At 39.5% G+C, this 21358-nt stretch overlaps 1 protein-coding gene across 1 annotated transcript in view; it reads left to right on the top strand.

Moving 5' to 3' along the window:
- The first annotated feature begins 16120 nt into the window (after positions 1 to 16120).
- hdac4 (histone deacetylase 4) overlaps positions 16121 to 21358 on the top strand; it is a 126211-nt gene continuing 120973 nt past the window's right edge. Inside the window, exon 1 of the mRNA XM_056388666.1 lies at positions 16121 to 16297. The gene's annotated coding sequence lies outside the window, so the exon portion shown is untranslated. The remainder of the gene's footprint in view (positions 16298 to 21358) is intronic.

Here is a 21358-nt window from a genome sequence, read left to right as displayed (position 1 = left end):
AATACTGTGAAAGTTTCAAAGCGCTCAGCCCACAGAGAAATACACAGGGCCTGTATTCAGAAAGCCTTAAAACGAGCTGTCAGGACTTCTGTAACTTTGTGATGTCACAACAAAGCAGTCACCACTCTCAGCCATGCCCCAAGCCCCGCCCACCTTGACCCACCATCCAATCTTGCAGGATTTGGTTTCTCTGAGTGTTTAACTGAAATCTGCTATATATTTATTCAATTACTCAGAAAACAGTCAGCCAGTCAGAAGAAAGGCTCAGAGCCTCCTCTCTTCTGATTGGCTCAGCAACCTGTTGTTACTAGAGCTCCAGAGAGAAGCCTGAGAGAGGAGATGTAAAACTACACTGAGATGGTTTTCGGTTCTTAAAACCACAAATACAGTATAAGTTTTTATGGGTATCAACACTTGTGCAACTGAAAAGGGAGACAAATCCTTGACATGGCAACATACCTTTTCAAAACACTACACTACTCATATGCCTTCTTTATGCACTTTATTGTTAAGCACATTGACTGTTAAAGTTCACAGTTGGATATTAAGCAGTAAAGAACTGCCATACAGTTGAAGAATATTCCCAGAGTCAAAACAGCAAATGGCTCAAATAAATCTTTCAAAATATCAGGGTAACACAGCACAACACTTCACTTAATGTTGAAATAACATGTCAAGAGAAAACATACTGTTATAGATTACTCTACCACCTTCAGTTATGTGGGTGTGGATATAATAAGGATTATACAAATACGTCGATATAAATCATGGTACGCTCATAAGCTCTTACTGGAAACAACTCATTTACATAATATTTAATCTTCATCATGTATAGAAGTAGATGTCACATTATTCTCTCGAGACTCTTGTTCCTCATCTGGGTCCTTGACAACTTCATTTGCACAAACAAACAAACATAAGAAATGTACTACACATCTGCTCCTCTGCACAACCTCTCCATCCCATGTGTGGCACTGGCACAAAGATGGGACTTGACGCTGTTGCTTTAATCAAATGCTTGCTGGGTGGAAGTCTCCCTATAGTGTCATGGAGGCAGAGTGATGGTGATTACAAACTGCTGCATGCCATCTTTGCTCCCTGGTAGGCCCTCGGCTTTTATGAGCACAAGATGGAACAGTCACTCTTCACAAGAGTTTTCGGAAGGTCGGAAAGAAAATAGTTCACACTTTGCTCTCATGTTTTGATTTGTCATTCCTGTACATTCTGGCTGTGTGCAACATCTCAGATGTTCTGATCTTGTCTGACATTTAAATTACACTTTACAAAAGACAAGGTATTTTTGAAGAAAAGTGGGAGCGTTTTCCATTCTTCCCAGCAAAGAGGCTGAGATCTTCCTTGTTGAAATACTAGATCAGGAAAACATTATTGTTAAAAAATGGTGTGGGATGGGCCGCTGGAATTGGAGCTTACCAAAATGGAGAGGGAATATTTTCATTCCAATAATTGCAATGTGATACTGTAGGAATGTTTCCAGCTGAGCCAAAGCCAGCACCTTCTGCAACATACAGTATTATTTTAGTACGACACAGGAATACAAAATGATCCGAATCACAAATATGCATCATTATGGACAATTTTGAAAGACATCACATAAAAAGCTCTGTCAATAATTTATGTCTTATGTTAGAATTTGGCATTAAAGATTCCCACCATGGTTCCCGAGGTGTCGCTATGACTCCAATCACTGCATTACAGTGGAAAATTCTAGGTGTTACAAAAAGTCAGAAAAAAATATTCGAATATACCATCTGTAAATAATTATTCAAATAAATGGTTGTTGGGTGTTGTTTTGTCTGTTTCCCATGGCAACTTCAGATGTGGTAATCCAGGTTGGTGAACATGTTGCTGTGTGTTACTTTTATGAGTCTAATTACTGAAGCACGTGCTCTCTCTCTCTCTGTATCTGTACACACACACATACACACACACACTCACATGAACATACCCAAGCAAAACAAAGAGTTGCTGCTGTGTGTTGTGTCTTTTTTAAAGGCCCAATATACCTGCCAATATAAGCTTAAAGTAAATGTATTGGGATCACTGTTTATGTCTGCCAAAGGAACATTTTGGAACATTATCCATCCATCCACCTGTTATTATGTCCATTTTCAATTTGTGAATTAGATAAAAATGGAAAGAGTTGAAATATTACAAAAAACGTTTTTATGCTTTCCGAAGGTGGAAAAGTTGTATTGATAAAAGAAAAATAACGGACTGGGGCTGTGCAACGGAAACAAACTTAGTGAATTAATCATGCCGCACATGGAGCATGTGACTTAATCAATTACTGAAGCTCCTTCTCCGCTAAAGAGACTAAAAATAACGGCAGGTGAAAACACCAGATCTGTTTGGAGCATTTGGAGCTCTGCTAATTATGTCATCTCATCGCACCCTCTTGTTCTGCAATGGTTTAATGGCCCCCAACTGGAAAATTAGTACCTCCAGCTGTTTATCTTAATGTGTCCAACCCCTAATATTCCCATAACAGTAGTAGATGGAATTGCAGATCATTTATATTTTGTTTTGCTTATTTTCTGGAAGTTAAAATTTGCTAAATTTGTAAGGAAACGTTTCTAGTGTTGCACTACAGTTTGTCCACTAGAGAGCACTGACAAGTTTATTTCTAAAATGTACCCATTTCTTCACCACAGTTTTGTTTGTTGTTGTTGTTTATGTCTCTGTTGGACAGTTGGCAAAGACAGGAAATAAGAGGTGCAACAAACATCTCGACTGGGCTGAAACTGGTGCATTTATATATCATATGCATTTTTTTACGTTACGTGTTGTGTATCTTATGAAATAAATATTGGCTAACATATTGATATCCAATTTCTATATTCTGTAATATTGCCAGTGATCTGAAAAACTAGTTTCAGCAACATCCTATTCATAATTACAGGGGAAGGCCTCTCTGACAGTGTGGATACAACTCATTAGATGCAGCTTATGAAAACACTGACATCTGCCACCCAGATGTGACTTGTTGGCCACTAAGTCGAATTGGAAAAAGTATGTACATCAACACCACTTAACTCAGGCCTGATGTCAAACTTCTAAAGACAAGCTTTAGTTTGAATAAGGAAATACAATACACACCAGGTTACAGGCTGGTGTAAAGCTTAAAGTGTACAGCACTTGTTTTAAAGCCAGTTAGAGACCACTGCTGTGTTAGGAGTAAAACCTCCAGAGGGAATCCTGCTAACCCTGTTTGAAATCACCCTATGTTTTTATTGAGATCATTATCACAAATATTGCCTTTGACAGAATCAATTTCCTTGTTTTGTGCTCTGCGCTGCCATATCTGCTAAATGTTGCATTCTTCCTTCGCAAATCCCACTTTACAGGTCCCTGCACGAAATAAAGCAGGAATGGAAACTGGAGCAGGAAATTGAAAAGAGGGGTCCTGTTGTGTTGTGGAGACTGCTGTGCCTACTGCTATTTCCTCTGAACATGCCAGTCTCTTACACTCAGCAGATGTACTTGTGCCCTGTCTAATAATCCTCACAGTCCTTGAGGGGAAAATTCTGGTCAGACATGTGATGCAGTATTACCCATAACACTGTTGCTGTTTCAAAGATCGATTACATTTTATTGTTAGGGTACTGACATGGCAGTAGCTATGCCATTTGGCATCCTCGGTCCGTCTTGGCTCATTCTTCATGCAGCGTGGTTGGCTGGAGCACTTCAAAGGGCATGCAGCAGGATGGCACACAACAGCTGGCATACAGCTTGGCTTACAGACTGTTCACCAATGTTTACTGAGTGCCAAAGCCAGTTTAGAGTCCCTGAAGACTATAGCAGTTCATTTTCAGAGGTAAAATGAGATATTTGAGTTACCACATTTCAACAGTTTACTTTTTTGTTAAGATTTTTACTCTCCCCCTGCTTTATGTTGGTAGTGACCATGATATGAGGGAGATTGAAGGGGGGGTAGACACAAACAAGATGTTGTAAATAGTCAACTTTAGCAATGAAAAATGTCGTTATTTTGTCATCTAAAGCTAAAAAAAACAAATTCTGTCCTGTTTCTGCACAGTATTTATAACCAAAATAGCAGACAATTTTCATACAATAAACTGTCAGGCTTTTATGTAACAGTATGTATCATCTGTACAAGTATATAACTGTACATTTCTGAGAGCATTATTGCAAAGTTATTGTGCTCCACTGTTCATAGAGCAGGTTTTGAACAACTTCGTCTGGCAGGTTGGATTGTTTGAAAATCCTAATTAGGTCTGGCTGTCTGGTGTAGCTCTGGTCTCCAGGAAACAATTAGCGAAAGCCCCACCATGACAGGATGCAGTCCGCCATCCTCCTGCTGGGCTCACTCACCCTGCTGCGGAGGACCTGTGCTACACTCTCCTCACTCAAAACAAACAAACAAACAAACAAACAAACAAACACTCAGGAACTTTCAGGGTCATCACAGAGATAAGCAATTTAATTAGTTCTATGAGCGCAGTGCTCTAAAGGTATGGGCTAAGCTGAAGGTGTAGGCTATACTCACAGTAAATCCTACGTTTATATTATTGTCATTGTTGTGATTTTAGACAATACTTATTTTATGTTACCATTCTAAAAATGCTGAAAAGAAATTTGGAAATTAGCATTGAAACACACAGAAATGATGTGCTATGACATTAGTAAACTGCATATTACCAGTCTGTGATTATGTATCAAGAGGACCTATTATGCTTTTCTGAGTTTTCCCTTTACTTACAATGTGTTGTATAGCTTTTTGTGGATGTAAATGGTCTATTAAGTCACAAGTACAGTGGCTCTGAGAATTCAACACATTGAAACTTAAGAAAACACATGCAAATAGACAAATTACAAACAAATTCAGAAAACATCTTCATCAATTTGACACATGTACTGCAGAGGGTGAATAGAGTGCAGTATATTATGTACAGGGTAAGAAAAATAATGTCTTTTTGGAGCATTGACACATTGAAATCTATTTTAGTAGACACCAAGAATAAATGCCCATAATAAGTCCTCTGTAATATCAATCAAGTGTACCCAAGATTCAGCAAATTATTACAAAAGCAAAGCATTGTGGGGTGCCCCAGTTGCCTAATGGTTAAAGGAGCTATTTGTAAGTTTTGCTATGGCTACATAACCAACATCAGCATCAACAGCTGTACATACCCGAAGGAAACATTACGAGTTCAGCATTAAACTTCATTCCAAGAGCTGTCTCCAGTGGTGGAAAGTAATGCCAATTTTAAATATGGTTTCTTTTCTTGAAGTTAGCATGTTAACCAGCTAGCAACCCATCTCATTGCTTTCCCATAGCGAGTCACTATAGCCTTCAATCTGTCCTGAAGACGTAGCGCTACTTAGAGGGCGTATTCTTAGCGCTTGTATTATAAAGACAATGATGCATGAAGCTCTTGACAAGCCACAATCACCATCACCCACTCCTGTCAAGAAAGTATTTTCAGCAGCAGAGAAAACTTACAAATAGCCCCTTTAAGACGCATACCAAATAACTGAAACCTGAAACATCCATGGTTCAACTCTAACCAGGGGACCTTTATGTTGACTTAGGAGTGTATAACAAGACAGTATCTGAGTGTCTGTGCTCGACAATAAAAAAAGAGAAACATTATCATCACTCATTAGCACTTCTTTCTGGTTCTACTTCACTGGCCACAACATCCATGCTGGTGACCTTTGTTACATACAGTCACATGCCTTCTCTCTGTATCTCTCTCTCTCTCGCTCTCTCTCTCTCTCTGCACATTCTTCTTATTCTTTCAATATGCGATAAAAAAAAGAAGATAAATGGAAAGAGGAACAAGTGAATAGGGCTGCCAAATGAATCCAAATGAGTCACGGAATGACTCATATGCCATTCACTGCCTCTATTGCTGCACATGTGAGACAGAGTCAAGTGTAGTTAAACTGAATTAATGTTGGATTCATTCACAAGACAGGATGTGTTTTCATTTTCAGTATTTCACAAAAATCATTCCCTAAATTCAACCAGATGTGTTTTAATAACCTAAATTTAATCACACGTGGGATACTGGTCTGAGGAGTCAAAGGTATGTGCTTTGTGCTCCCTGTAGTAATCTGTAGTAAAAAAGCAAATGGATGTCACATCATGAGTGTGTTTGTTAATCAGTCAGTCCACCTCTTTAGCCCACTATTTGGATTTTGTGCAGACATTCATTGTCACCAGAGGATGATCCCCTGACTTTTCTTGTAGCACCAACATAAGGTTAGTAACATATTTGAACAACCACTGGATGGATTATACAACATATATTATAAGACATTCATGTCCCCCTGAGGATTGTAATCTCTTAACGCCTCATTAGGTCTAATTAGATCCGGTGGACACCACTGACTAAACAGATTGCTCAAATGAAACTACCTGTTGTAGCGTGGGGCTCAGCTCGGCTGTGAATACTAGTTCTCTGCTAAATTGCTTTTCTTGATTTGAAGCCACAATCAAAATGTTTCATGTGGCTCTGCATTAAAAGTGTTTTCATTGAACCAATCGGAATAACTGAGGTAAAATTTCACTAGGGAATATTATAATTAGCAGTGAGAGGTACACTTGCCCTGGTGGATTTCACTGTCGACTGGAGTACAGTGAAATTCCCTGTAGATGTTCACTGTTTGGCTCCTTCTGTGTACCCAAGACAGCATGATTTATGAGAGAGCAATGGATTTATCAGTCCTTTAGAATGACCTGATCTGTAAAACCTGCTCATTTATAATCGCCATGTATGACTGCTTCCACTCAGATGAGGCTTGTGTGTAACAGGTGTGTGTATACCTTGCTGCTGAATTTATTCAGACCCTTAAGTAACTTTTCCATAAACACTTCTTCTCTGTGTGTATGGCAACCCTGTCTCCTTCAAACACTTATATACCACTAAGCCGCAACAGCAAACACCTGCAGTTTTATAATTATACAACATGATGTTGTACGTTCCATAGGTATTAATCAACCACTTATGCAATTAGCAGTGAAGGTGAACCACACAGGTCTCAGGTTTAACTTACATGAGTGGCTCTTATTTTAAAGGTCACCCCCCTAAGACAATCAGACACTGATTTAGAATCACACAGTGAAGCCCTGCAGGGGTTTCGTGCATGTAAGAGATTATCTTGACTTTTAATAAATAGTTGTAGCTGCAGTCAGAATTACAGACGACCCTGACCATAAATGTTTGTCATAATATGATCACATCGAAGGCAGCATACCAACTCTCAGCTGCTGGTACAGTGCATTGTCCAGTGGAGTAATTAGTTGTGTGCTATGAATCCTTTTGACAGATGAGAGGTAACTTTACAAGCACAAATGCATTGTATGTACTGGTGAATATAGACTCTAAATGGGATATTGGAGTAGTGCCACAATAATGCAAATGTTTCGCTTTTTTCTATCATTCTTATCTCTCAAGTGTTAGGGCTACGTGTATTATGAGCGATCACAGCTGCAGGGTTCCAGGGTTATTACTTCCACTGCATCCACTGCATCCACTGTATCTTATTTAATTTGGTTTTTAGGGCTCTGTTTAAATATTCATTAATGCAACATTTGCAATTGCATAACTTATTTAAGGCACAACCAGTGCATATTGGACACAAATACTAACTAATGTGTTTGTTACTCAAATTACACATCAGTGAACTAATGTAGTGCAATCTGTCCTTCCTATACTGTACGAGCCGGCAACAAAACCTGCACAATGTGACTCTTTATCCAGCAGGTTTAAGTGTACAGCCCCAGTTATGTAATAGATGATAATCCACTGTTACCATAGTAAAGCTGCTCACATCTGGTGTGGAGATTGCACTGTAGTGAAAATAAGAATCAAACCACCTGCCTTAACCACCTCACTGTCATTTCTCCAGCTCTGTTGGTGTTGTCGGCGGATTAGAGTTGCATTCTGTTTATCACACTGTCACAGTCTGCTGGAAGTGTTCTCCATACCTCTTAGTCCTCTTAGTTCCTGAGGAGCGTCATTGTGTGGGCTTGCGGACAAGCATGCAGCCTGGAACATACTCTGTGAGGCGTTTGACTGGAAGCTTAGATGTACAGTAAACAATATATCGTATATTGCTTGTTTCAGTTTCTGTGGAGGTTTTCAGAACCTGGGGGACCAAAATTTGCTGTAACAAAAAGGGATCGTTAGACTTCAAAGACAAATATACACCTAATGCACTGATATACCATTTCATCATCTAATGTTGAACTCTCAAGCCAGGTCTAATGAAAAACACTGTGAGTGAAAAGTGAGAAGCAAACTGTTCGGTCTTTTTCTGTAAATCTAGGAAGGATTTGCTGGATGGATGTACTATGAATTGAGCATCTGTGCAGCTGGCAAAGCAGAGCGGATGTAATAGTCCAGTCAGTGATGTCTCATTATCACAGGGGTTCTGCATTAGTGCGAGACTGGAGAATTAAGTGTTCTGGCAGAGCGACATTACTTGGGATTGCCGGATGGACTTCCATGCAAAACTTATATATATATGACTAAAGACTAAACTGACAGATTATCGGTAAATTCTGTCATTTTTAATATACTCAGAAATATTTTACATTTACAAGTAATTTTATGTGAGTCTACACCATTTCACTTCATGTATGCCCTGAAACTCAACATAGATAAAATTGTTTTTCAAAAGTTACAGGATATCACAAGGAAGTCTGCATATTAAGTCATGTCATGAACTATAGCAAAGATTGTTCCTTGATCAACAAAATGTAAAATAAGGAGAAAAAGAATGAAAGAAAATATGCACTTGTCCATGGTGAGGCCAACAGAGTATGAACTGCAATGAAAAAGGAAGAGGAAGAGAGAGACAGAGAATGAAACACACAGGGGAACATACAATGGGGAGATGGTACATATGCAGGCAGGCAAGATAACAGTCATCTGAGGGATCCTCGGTGTCAGGAGACCCACGAGGGATCACAGGAGCCGCACACATCTGAACTACTGCCACCGTGCCTGTCTTGGCTTAACAGGATTGGCTGGTGTTTTGTGACTTGGATACCATTAATCCCTCTTATCCACTTACTGCACCTTAAACTGTGGAGGAAGGATATACATTATAGTGAGCTGTTGCTATTCCCCGTCGGTTATCCCTTCTTTAAACCTGCTTCTGAGCAAATTTACATATTACAAAACCACTTGTGTGTGTTCTTAGTCAGTCAGTTGGTTGATATTTCTGATGCATTGTATGGCATTGTATTCTGTTCATCGAGTGAAATCCTGAAATCGCTGAATGCACCTGTTCCTTATTGTTTCAATGACTTTTATTTTCATCATCCTTTTACTTTGGGGACAAAAGGAAGCTAAAATCATTCCGCTTTAAAAGATAAACCTTAAAAATAATGCTCAAAATCAACCAAGCCACAATTTCACTTCTGCAGCAAATGCAGGAGAAAATCATCATCCTGACTCCCGTCGTGCCTCAGATTTGTGAAGTGATGAGGATTTCCTGTATCATGAATCATGGGTTTTGGTTCATGCAACATGAAATCCTTAATAAGTGTTTCCTGTCTTCTAACTATGTGTTGATCTAACAGCTGAGATGATCGAGGAACAAATTACAGCCTGCAGGCCTGCTTCTACAGTATCAGCTTTCCTATAGCAGTTAGTATGCAGTCATGCAGATCTTGCATATTGTGGACATCCATAGTTAGAAAGCTTGCTTTTCACTATCTTGGATAAAAATGACTTGAATCTGAGAGAGAGTTGTCTTTGTGCTGGACCACTGGGCCGAATCAACACGCTGAGGGTTCATGACAGAAAGGACTAAAACCCTGGGCCTTAATTAAGTTAGCTGGATGCACAAACACACGCCCTGTTAGCCTTTTCCCCTCTTCTGTGGGTGGCTAAAATCTTGAAATTAAATAAGATAATGGAAAAGAGGAAAATGATTAGATTATTCCAAAAGGGTTACAAGTAAAACGCTGTTCTCTCGCAGCAGTTTATAGCAGTACCAGCAATTTCCCCTGTTTATCGTGTGTGACACATTTGCATGCCCTGGCATCCACCCTCCCCTTCCCTTTCTCAGTTTGAATTGTATTAACCTACAGCGTGCAAATGTGCCAACGGTAGCTTATCTCCTAAAAGATAATGCTGTGCTCTCTGGAGAGTGCTCTGCTATCGTGGGATTGGAAAAATCGATCTTCCCATCACAGCGTACAGGAAATCCATCCACTGCTGTCAAAGCAATATTACAATGAAGGCATACAGTGTGTGTTTCCTGCAGATCTTGGATGACTCCGGAGCTTAAATAGAATCACCAGTCGTCTTTTGGAAGAAGAGTAGCGAGATTTGATGAAGCAGGTGTTTTGAAAGGCCTGTACTGGCATTTCTGGAGAGTTTTTGACAGTGTTTTGGTTGTACAAGCTGCTTCTGTTAGCAGAAGAGAATTAGTTGTGGCTTATTAGTATTTTTGTGTGACAAATATAAAATGCATATTGTTTTTCCAGACATAAACTAAACTAAAGGCAACTGGCTTCTGTTTGGTATTGTGACGCTCTACCTTGAAAATTTTTTATGTTGACGTTTATATGTGTTCCTGGATAGGCGGGGTGTTGCCTGTGTGTGTGTGTGTGTGTGTGAGTGTGTGTCTGCTCATCTGTCTCGCTCTCTGTTCAGACATTCAAAGGTGGTGAAACATTGTTCCAGGTCATCCAGGCCAACTTTAACCCCACTTTCAAAACTGTGACTGTGTCAAGAAAAAATAGTCCCCATGACCATCTTATGTTGAATTCATGTCCTGTTTGTCCTAGAGTTCCTTGTCTTTATATTTCATGATGTAATGGACACACTCAGTAAAGAAGACTTTGTCTGATGTGCACTTCAGTTGTCTGTAAAGTCCTCACTGACCTTCCCTCAGCACTTTGATTCCAGTTTAAGTAGGCTTTTTTTTTTTTATGTCTACTCTTCAAAAACCACAGGAGTGCGTGGACGATAAGGCACACTCATGGAGGACATCCTACCCAGAATGCACTGTGATCTTTCATTATTTCTGCGGCTGGAAGATCATATACTATATACATAAAAAATGAAAGTAAGCGTTAACAAATGATAAGTAGTTTAGATAGACGTTTTAGACCCCCCCCCCCTCCCACACACACACACACACACACACCCCACCCCACCCCACCCCCTTAGTAGTTGCCGTTATCCTTTGGCCAGGGTGGAAGTTGAATTCACATTTACTAATTTGGCAGACGCTTTTATCCAAAGCGACATACAAGTGAGTGGCAACACTAAAGCTTATTTTTCAATTAAACTCATCTCAAATTGTTTCTACCTTACTCTACAAATGGCCACACATTACCATGTGTTGAGTTATTATTCATTATGTCCCAGTAATCTTAACTTTAACATTGCACATTCTAGTCATGAATAGCCTGAAAAGCCTTAGCGAGGATAGCCTTTACCATTAGCACCAAAAGCTAGAGAGTAATGCCAATCAATAGAAATGTAAATTATTGAATTTAAACCATCTTTAAACCAACAGCAACACAACACATACCCAAGCCCTGGTAGAGGCCCTGGGCCCGTCACACATCTCACTTTATGTTTTATGAGAGATATTTTCCAGCGAGTCGATCTCAATTGCTCAGACATCTGAAGCACAAGGTTTCCTTGGAAGTGTCGCAAATGACAGTGAAAAGTGTCATTGTAAAGACTGTGACTCATTCAGCTTTACTTTAATAACATCACTTTGCTGAATTAAACAACATTTCAAAGTGTACAGCACAGTTGCAGGGTCTTTACCAATGTCAACATTCAGGTTTGTCAGAGTGTTAAGGTTTTCTCTTCTGACACCGAGCTAAATTTTCCAATAAAAGCCTCTCTTTACTATCATTATATTTTTCTGATGCAAAGACAGGTGTCAGCGATTCTGACAAGACTCACAAGACAGGTGCCAACACAGGTGTGGAAAAGTCTCTCTTGCCACATTTTCTTGTCATTCAAGCTCTTAAAAAAAGAAAAATAACAATCACTTTTGTCACCTTTCTCTGTCAAATGAACTGACATAGAAAATGACACTCGCATGACGCTTTATGAAATGCCTGCATGGTAAAAGTTCCCATAAAGTGTTGTGGTACAGTTTTTTTTTCCTTTCAGTCTTAGACACCAAAAGCTAACACAGTTTACCTCAGGAACTTTTAATTTAAGGACCATTATGCAACCTAATGAACCCCAGAAAATTGAAACTCACCCAGAGCAGCAATTACATTCAAAGTAAATATACTTATCTCATTTAAAATGGAATTCAGACTGGGGCTTAACACTGGTGGAGGTGTGGTGGAGGGGCAAAAGCTGTGGAGCGACATAGACTGCAGAGAGAAAAATGTTCTTTAAATATTCCTCAGCTAATATGATCATTGGATGATATGAAAGCCTGTGCACAGAAACCCAGTGAAATGACTGGATAGGTTAGATGACAAGATCGATACCACTCATGTCTGTATGCTACAAATGGAGCTACAACCAGCAGCCGGTTCACTTAGCTCAGCTAAAAGTCTGGAGGTAGGGGGAAACAGGTTACCTGTTAGCCTCCTAGCAGCTCTAAAGCCCACTAATTAAAACTTTACAGCTAAGCTAACCACCTGCTGGCTTTAGCTTCATATCCAGCATACAGATATGACAGTGGTATCGATCATCTAGCTCTTGACAAATAATCATAATTCCCAGCAAATGTGTCTGTTCAAATAATGATGCATGAATCTGCTCTTAGATATCCAGATACACACAGAACACGTGTTTAATAGAAAGCGAATCTCATCAGAGCTGCAGTGAAGCAGAATAAACTCTGTGAGGTTAGTCAAGCACAAAAGAAACTTTTCTCGCCAAATTTTTGTATAGAACCTTGGTACAGATTTGAATAATTATTGAAAGTTGGACTTTAATATTGTAGATGGCACAAGGAGAAGCACACCAAGAAATTCAATGTACAGTACAACTTGTCCACTGTGCATCTGTGCCTTTTGCAGGACAAAAAGAATCATATACATTGGTGTGATTAGATATATGTATAGTCTGCAACTGGGTGAGAGACAAGAAAACAGGCCTAATACAGTCTTGTGTAATTGCCCTAAGAGCTGGTGGTATATCATATTGCATGGTATAGCATCATGTGTGAGCCATATCTGCTTTCATTACAGCAGATAAACTCTGGATGCATCCCATTTTACACAGCCACGGACAAGTTTCAGAGGATACTTATTATGTTGTCAGCGGTTTCCTTTTAGAGGAGAGTGTGGCCGGGTTGAGTTGTTCCATCTACGTTCAAATCAGCTTTCTTTACTTGCTTATGTAGACATGCCCGCTTGAGTGGATACTTATTATGCTGTCAGTGTTTTCTTTAGAGACCAGCTCCACCGGGTTGAGTTGTTTCATTTCTTTTCAGATGGGTCCCCGCTCTTAAAGCTAGAGTGCCAGTGTTTACGCAGCCCTGGTCTTACTGTTGCTATATTTGTGGCAACATCAGGTGTCTGTTCAAGCCTGGGCAGTGATACAGTTGTACGCTGTTGTGCAGTACTTATATTAGTGCTTCGGATCACTGTCGATGATCAGCACTAAACACTGCTGGAGGACATAGTTACCACATAACTGCAATTCATCTGCATTCTGTATTAGCAAGTGTTTCCTATCTAATTCCATTGCTTTCACTCCCAACTATCCAGACTATACATCTTCCTCCTATCCAGTCCTCATAATCGGCTCCAGACCGATGGTAAGCAGATGAAGTGTTTGACGGGCACGAGGAGATTCACAGCTCAACTCAAAAGATTTTTTCCATAGAGCATTGTTTTTTGTTTTCACTGATAGTGTGTCATTTTTCTTTTCAAGGCAGCGCCTGTCAGTGATGTCTTTGCTACTTGTTTAAGCTGCGAGATATGTGCGACTGCTCGTGTGTTGACAACTGTTTATTAATAGTTGGGGGAAGATATGACTTGATAATTAAAGGCTTCTTGTGGGACAGTGTTACTGCCTTATTTTTTTTTTTTTTTTTAAAACCCTGTTTTAAAATTATACCTACCCTTACAAAATAACTGAAGAGACAAATGATGGTATTTATTGAAAATTATAAGTTTTAGTCTTATTTTGATTAATTATGTTGATTTCTATATAGACATTAAGACTCACTTGTGATTATACTCTGAAGATTTAGAGTTCAGAGTGTTTATGTATTACCCTTGGCTTGTTTGCAGTCACTCTAACTGTTATAAAGATGCATAATGGAGAACAATTTGCATTTACCATCATTTAGCATCACATAATGAACCAGCTGTTGTGTAATGGGACTATTGGGAAAGTGTTTGGCGGAGGAGTTTCTCTTCTTGAGGAAGAATTTAAATAGTTTTATGTTTGTCCTAAAACAGTTTATTATATCCAATTTCTCAGTGTGCCGGCAACCTGACACCACCAACCACCAACTTTTTTTGGTTTGAAGGAAGTGTTCTTCTCACCTATCAAGTGAGGAAAATGTGTGGCACTAGCACAGGGTAAGGTTTCAGTGTCTTACTTGTGCACACACATCAGTTAGAGCTTTGGTTTTGTAGCTATGGAACTGTTCCCTGAAAGCCATGAATCTGCCTTTTAAATACTTTGTTTATGAGTAGCTAGTGGTGATAAGTCCTACATTTCCAGGAGAATTTTTTTTTATCAGCAAATGCGCCATCACGGTACTTGTATCTTCCAGGAGGCTGATTATCTATTATTTCCTTCACAGACAATGATGTAAAATTGCTATTAGCAAACATGTTGCGCTTCACATAAAGAATACAAGTGTCCCTTTTCTCAACTGGAAAATCTGCTGTTGGTATACGTCTATCCACGTAAATATTAAACCAACTGCTGAGTATGACAAGTTGACACATGCTGCAGTTGTGGAAAGTCATCCTGGAAAAGGCTTCCTGGAAATCACCAGTTTAAATAGAAAAAGGTGAGGCAGACTGAGGTTACACAAGAAAGCTAATCATAATATTCAGTCACTGTGATGCATTGACTTTGATTTGTGATGAGAAAAAGTCTTGGAAGTTGATATTATCTGTTGTGTTCTATCTGAGTGTTTCAGTAAACAGGGACCTTGGCTTTTGTTGCATGCATATAAGGATGTATCGAGCTGAATATCTAGGATTTTTTTAACTTTTTTATATTCCCTTATATATGCTTGATATTCCTTTAAAGGTGTTGAAAATGTCTCTTTTTTCACTGTTGATTATCTCACAGTGAGAGGGATCTGAAGTTTTTGTATTTACTCTATTATCTTTTTACTGGTTTGAAAAGGGTAGAGGTCAAAAAAAAAAAAGAAAAAAAAAAGGTGATGTCACACACCAATCAGAATTTAGCAACATTTAAATACTTATGGTAGTCAGGGGGCCGTTTGCATGTGTTGCCGGAGAGATACCACACTGTCAGTCATACCTGAACAAAACAGAGCCACACTTTTCATAATGAATCAGATTATCTGAGATTTTGACTTAAAGATTTAATAGATAATTGCTAAACATTAGTGTTTGATGCAAAAAATATTGAATACTTTAAAATACTTTGATACAGAGGTTTCAGGGCCTTTACATTTTTTTCTGTTTTTGGCGGCATCCTTTTAAACCTTATTGTATGCTGGCATAATATTAAACTCATTGTTCCACAGACACAAAATATTACAATAGAAGATGAATAAAAATTTAAATACTGTATGTATAGAGTTTCCCTTTAGAATGCATTATATAAGTTCAATATAAAGTCGCTACTGAGCATCAGTGGCATACTGGCCCACCAAATAAATATTATAGTGATAACATGGGTAGTTAAACCTGATCACTACCACAGTCACATAAAACATTACCAAAAAAACCTTATAAAGATGGCAGTAAAGGAACATCACATAAACCTCAGACATCATGAATCCATTGAACAAGGCTCAGTATATTCTCCAGCTGACTTGGAGACAGCGGACACAAACAGTATTGTACACACCTGTGTGTGGCCCGTTGCCTGCTTCAAACAGCAAGAATGACAGACTTCACTCTTGTAAACACTCACGCTGACACAATTTGATTCTCCTCTCAGCTGTCAGTCATCCTGTCCTGCAGACCCCGCCTCCTACGGAAATACAGGAGGTTGTCCGACACGTGATTAATTCAGTATGGCGGAGCTGCTGGCTGAATGATTTTTACAGTACCGACGGGTCCTAAACTCCTGCACTGTGGATGCTCAGGGAGACCGGGAGGAAAACAGCCTTTTGCGCCTAAAGGTGCTAAATTCAGGTAGTGTTTCTTTTCTTTTCTCTGTCCTTTGTGAAACGCAGTTACACAGCTCTCTCCTTGACTTGAACGTGTTGAGAGAACCAAAAATTTATCTTGTAGTTGGTTTCTGCGCTTTTCCTCCTCGGAGTCAAACAGAGTTGCTGCTACTCCGCTATACTTGACTTTCTCTGCGTGTGTGTGTGTATGTGTGTGTGGTGTTTTACAGCCAACAAAGGGAAAGAGTAACTGTTGCGCAATACAGACATTGTTGTTTATTTGGTAACAACTTGTGTGTTTAAAATGGTTTTCAAATGTTGTGCAACATTGTTACTCCGCCACCTTAGCTCGGCTGCACTTTTCATCTCACTGTTAGCTACATCGTTTCAAACTCAAACATGCTGTCACGTCGGAAAAGTGGCTTTTAGACAGCGGATAACTACTAGGCTAAGACTGTTTTTTTGCTTTAAACTTTTCCCTGTCCCATTACAAGTTGTGCTGCAGCACAGCGCCACACTTGTGTCATATTGTTTTCGTCCCCAAGTGTAAGGTTGGTGTAAAGAGTTGCCAGATGTAGTGGGGAATTTTTCTCACCCAGTTACAGTTGTTTTGTTTACAAATAACCCTCCTTACCACATTTTGAGGAACTGTATTAGCGCGGTTAAACGTTGTCTTCCATTGACGTAACAATGACCGTGTTCAGAACTGTCCTCTACACGTATTTCTTCACATAGCACAACCAGACATTGCGTTCGTGTGTGTGTGAGGGGAGAACGCAGTGTTTGTGTGATGGAGGTTTGTGCTGAGGTTGAACCGCCGCTGCCACAGCTTTGGGTGTAAACTTGTGTCTTCATGAAGTGTAAACACAGCAGCAGCAGCAGCAGCAGCAGCAGCAGGGCTGTGTCCCAGCTCTGGTAAGACTCCTTTAAGCCTTTGCTAGCGGAAACTATTCCCTCAGCATTACAAGCTCTGGAGGAGTGCGCTTGTAAACTCCAGGCCCCACAGAAACAAGGTCAGAGCAGCCCTAAAAAAACTGGCTCAGAGTGCTTCTCTTAAAGGATGATGTGCTGAGAGCAGAGCCCTGATTGGAGCAGATGTAAAACAGGGTCTTTGTTGTTGTTTTGTTGTTTCTGACATGTTTTCTTTTCAGTTGAGCATCCTTTTGTTCATTTGGCAGTCTGTTACCTGCTGAAGACAACTATACAGTATATTATAACCATGATTTAACCGCTGACGATATATGTATGTGTATGTCTCTAGATAAAGATAGATAGCTCCACTGCAGTGACATCAGATATGAGAAAAAAACATATACCTTCTCATTCCTCTCACCAGGCTCTAATTATTCACAAATCAAACAAAGAAATTCATTGTGGAGGAATAAGGGTTGATAAGGCCTGTTCTCTGTGAGGGGATCACTAGACCATAACGCATAGCAGCCATAAGAAATGTTGCAACATGAATAACTGGTGTGACTGAAACTTGCCATGTGCTACACACCAGCAGGACTCTGACCACACAGGATGTGCTCAAGTGACTCTGTGGTGTGTGACTTTCACTCAAGAGGTTGTTTTGTTTTTAATTTGATGTAAATCACCTTTCTGTTTCCTGATTAGTGATCATGCAATTTATAGAACATGCAACATTTTTGAAACAAGTAAGTAGCTCTTCAAGTTTGATTTTGTTGTTTTAGAGAGTGGCAAAATCCTTATTAATACAAACTACACACACCATATGAATTTGAAACTGATTTTTTCTTCTAAGAAAACCACATTGGAGCTGAAACACCTGCAGTGAATTGAAGTAACAGTCTTGCATTTGAAGTTTGCCTGTGTATGCAGATTTGTGGGACTGAAGTGTCTGCTAATTATATCTTGTGGGATTTTGATGCACAAACATAATAGAAGCCAGTCGATGGATGCCTGTAATGTCTAAAGCCAGTTTCACATAGCCGAGGATGGAGAGATTTTGCAATGTTTTCCATAGAATTAGATTCTATTTATGCTGCTAGCTTCAATCAATTATCAAAGTGGGCTGCCACAATAAAGCAATGTATGGGAGATTGTATGTATGTGAGAAGTTTGAAAATATTTTTGATTCATCATGAAACTGTGGTGCGACAAATCAGACTGTGGAAGAGGATGTCAGTTGAGTAGACGGTCCTTCAGTGTAGCTCAGGACAGATTTGCATTCACACTGCTAAAAAGAATGGAGCCATATGTGGCCCACACCACCTCTGAATGTGGTCTGAGTGATCGAGTTGGGTGGGTGCGTTAACACATGTACTGAGAGCTGTCCACTTGTGATGCAGTCACTCAAGACTCATGTTAATGCCAGGTCTGAACAGGGCCTATGCTGCACACCACTGTTGAATTAGTGCTGCTTCCATTACCTTTAACCACTTCATTATGTCTTGCCAATTTAAATTCTATTTTTTCACTCCTTGTTTTACGTCTCCTTGTGACAGAGATTCATTTAGCCAGAGACTGATTTTGCAATTTTTGTTTTCAAAGGTTAAAAACGTTTTAATTTCATCCATAACTCCAGACAACATAAACTTTGACACTGGTTTGGGATTATTATGCATTTAAGCCGCTTCTTAGAGTAATGGGAAGTTCCAACCATGTGTTGGCTTTGATATCTCCATCATGCAGATGGAGTGGCACTTTTTGTCTTATTTTACAGTGAAGACAGAGAAGTAATGTCTGCGGTCCCCAGGTCCTCAGCGGTAATCAAACAGCTGATGTTGCGGTTGCATGGATCATGTCTCATACCACAACGCTGCAATAAATTACCACAGACTGAATTCAAACTGACCATAGCTGCTGTTTTTCATCACTGAGGAAACTTTTTAAAGCCACCTTTTCAGCCTGCAAATTGTGAGTGTTGGACAAGCAAAAGATAGATTTCATGTGCAACTACTTTATCTAAGGACAACAAATGAGAAAAGATTAAATTTCCTGGTCCATCATCTTGTGCTAAAATTCTCACTGAGAGATATTGTGGTTAACTGTTGTATCTAAATGAATGAAAAACATTACTTTCACTTTACTCTACGCATTTGGTTGAATGTAAGTTTAACTACCTAATGCAATAATATATAATACATCATTATTCATTTTGTCATTTGTTTCACCCACAATTATGCTTAAGAAATGAAATACAGCATCGGTCAAATATTTAGTCAATGTAATGTTAAACTTATATATTTATGTGATATTGAAAAGATTCAGTGATTAGTTTTCTTCTAGTTTCAGTGACTTTACGATACTTGTCACATTCAGATAGATAGATAGATAGATAGATAGATACACTTTATTTTCATTCAAGCTATACACCAAACAGTCCACATTTGAACGAAATTTTGTTGCATTGGCTTACAATAGTAAAAACTGTAATACAGCTACACTGCAACAAAGAAGTACTAAACATTAAAATAAGTACAAATAAAAATAAAATAAAAACACTGGTATATTGCACTTATGCATAGTAAGTTAAAGTATCACAACAGCGGATAAGTTCAAATATGGTCCAATAACAGTCCAGCGTGAGTACGTTCAGGGGCAACGTGGGTTTCAGTATCTTGCTCAAGGACACTTCGACATTCAGCCAGAGGAGCTGAACTTCATATTAGTGGCTGGCCTGCTCTGCCTCCTGAGTCTGGCTTTAGTAAAAGCATGATTTATCCTTAAAATGTCTTTTTTCCAATCATTATTTTTCACACTAGTCTTTCAGAACAACCTAAGGAACGTTTCACCACACATACTGTTACTTGTGTGTGTGAATCTGAGTAACGGTTTGCTGACAGGTTCATTTTCTTTTTTCCTTTAATTTTGTAATCAAACTGATGCTTCCTGAATCGAATCCAGCCGAGTAGACTGTTAAACTCTTGAGCCAACTTGCATGTCACTATCTTACCAAAGTTTGGGAGCACTTTATCCTTGTTCTTTACTTGTCCCAAAGTTTGCCTCTTGTAATCTCATTAATAAGCTAATTTAGCTCAGTTCCATTGTGCTTTGTCAGGGCTCAGGCCTGACTTTCCAACTTCCTCCCATCATTTAGCACAAGCTGGCACTGGGAAAGCTTGCTTGTTTGTGGACATTTTGTGGGTGTTGTCACACTAATGGACACTGATGGGTTTTATTAATGCCACTGTTGTGCTCGAGGACAAATAAGTTGACAGGAGCCTGTAACGCACAGACATGTTCACGCAGCGGGAATTTGTAAACTGCTTGGCAGGGTCTTCCCTTCAGCCCAGAGCCATCCAGCATATTATTGTATCTTTGTTCTCATCCATCCTGTTCATTTATTTGTCTGTCTCTCCTTTACACATAATGCTTGAGAAACCGTTAATACAGTTTGAATGAAACTTGTGTCATGTCACCACAGCCTAACTGTCAATCATCTAAATCAACCAAATTGTGGACACAGCCCACCACCAGATGGAATTTTGATTTGAAACTTTTGGATCAAATTAGCATAAAACGCAAAGGTCAATGAAATCTACATACTTTGTTTTTTCTCATTGGGCCTGCTGCTGTGCAACTTCATAAAAGCGAGGAGGTTGGATATTGGCCAAGGGGCCAGAGAAGCAGTAAAAGTAGACAAGAGGAAGATTCAAAGAGGTAGACGGGACACAGAGCTTTTAATGGGCAACAATACTGAAGCTCTCAGCCTCAACTGATGTGATTTGAGGCTTGATGAATCGTTGTGTTGATCCTTGTGGTCACCCAATGAGTTCATGTCTGCAAATCATTCTCCCAGATTCACCCCCTTATACCCATAGTGTGCCTCACGACTCCAATAATAAACCAGTTTTAGCTTCTTTGTGCTTTGCTGGGATCTTGTCCTGACCCTGAACCCATCCTGCCTCCCCAAACACAGTTCGCAAGCAGTAGGCAGTTAGGGCAAGGCATCCTTGTTTGTTTGGGATGTTATGTTAATGGTTATGAATGAAATCTATTAATCGCACTGTAGTCTTGGATACAAGCTTGTTGACATGACCCTGCCATGCATAGGCACACTCTGTCAGTCCTGATCACCGATTATACAATATCACAGATTGAATCTTGTTCTGAAAATTGC

This window comes from Seriola aureovittata, chromosome 11, assembly GCF_021018895.1.
Source record: "Seriola aureovittata isolate HTS-2021-v1 ecotype China chromosome 11, ASM2101889v1, whole genome shotgun sequence".
In the NCBI taxonomy this organism is placed as follows: domain Eukaryota; kingdom Metazoa; phylum Chordata; class Actinopteri; order Carangiformes; family Carangidae; genus Seriola; species Seriola aureovittata.
This window is presented reverse-complemented; position numbering and strand designations above follow the sequence as displayed.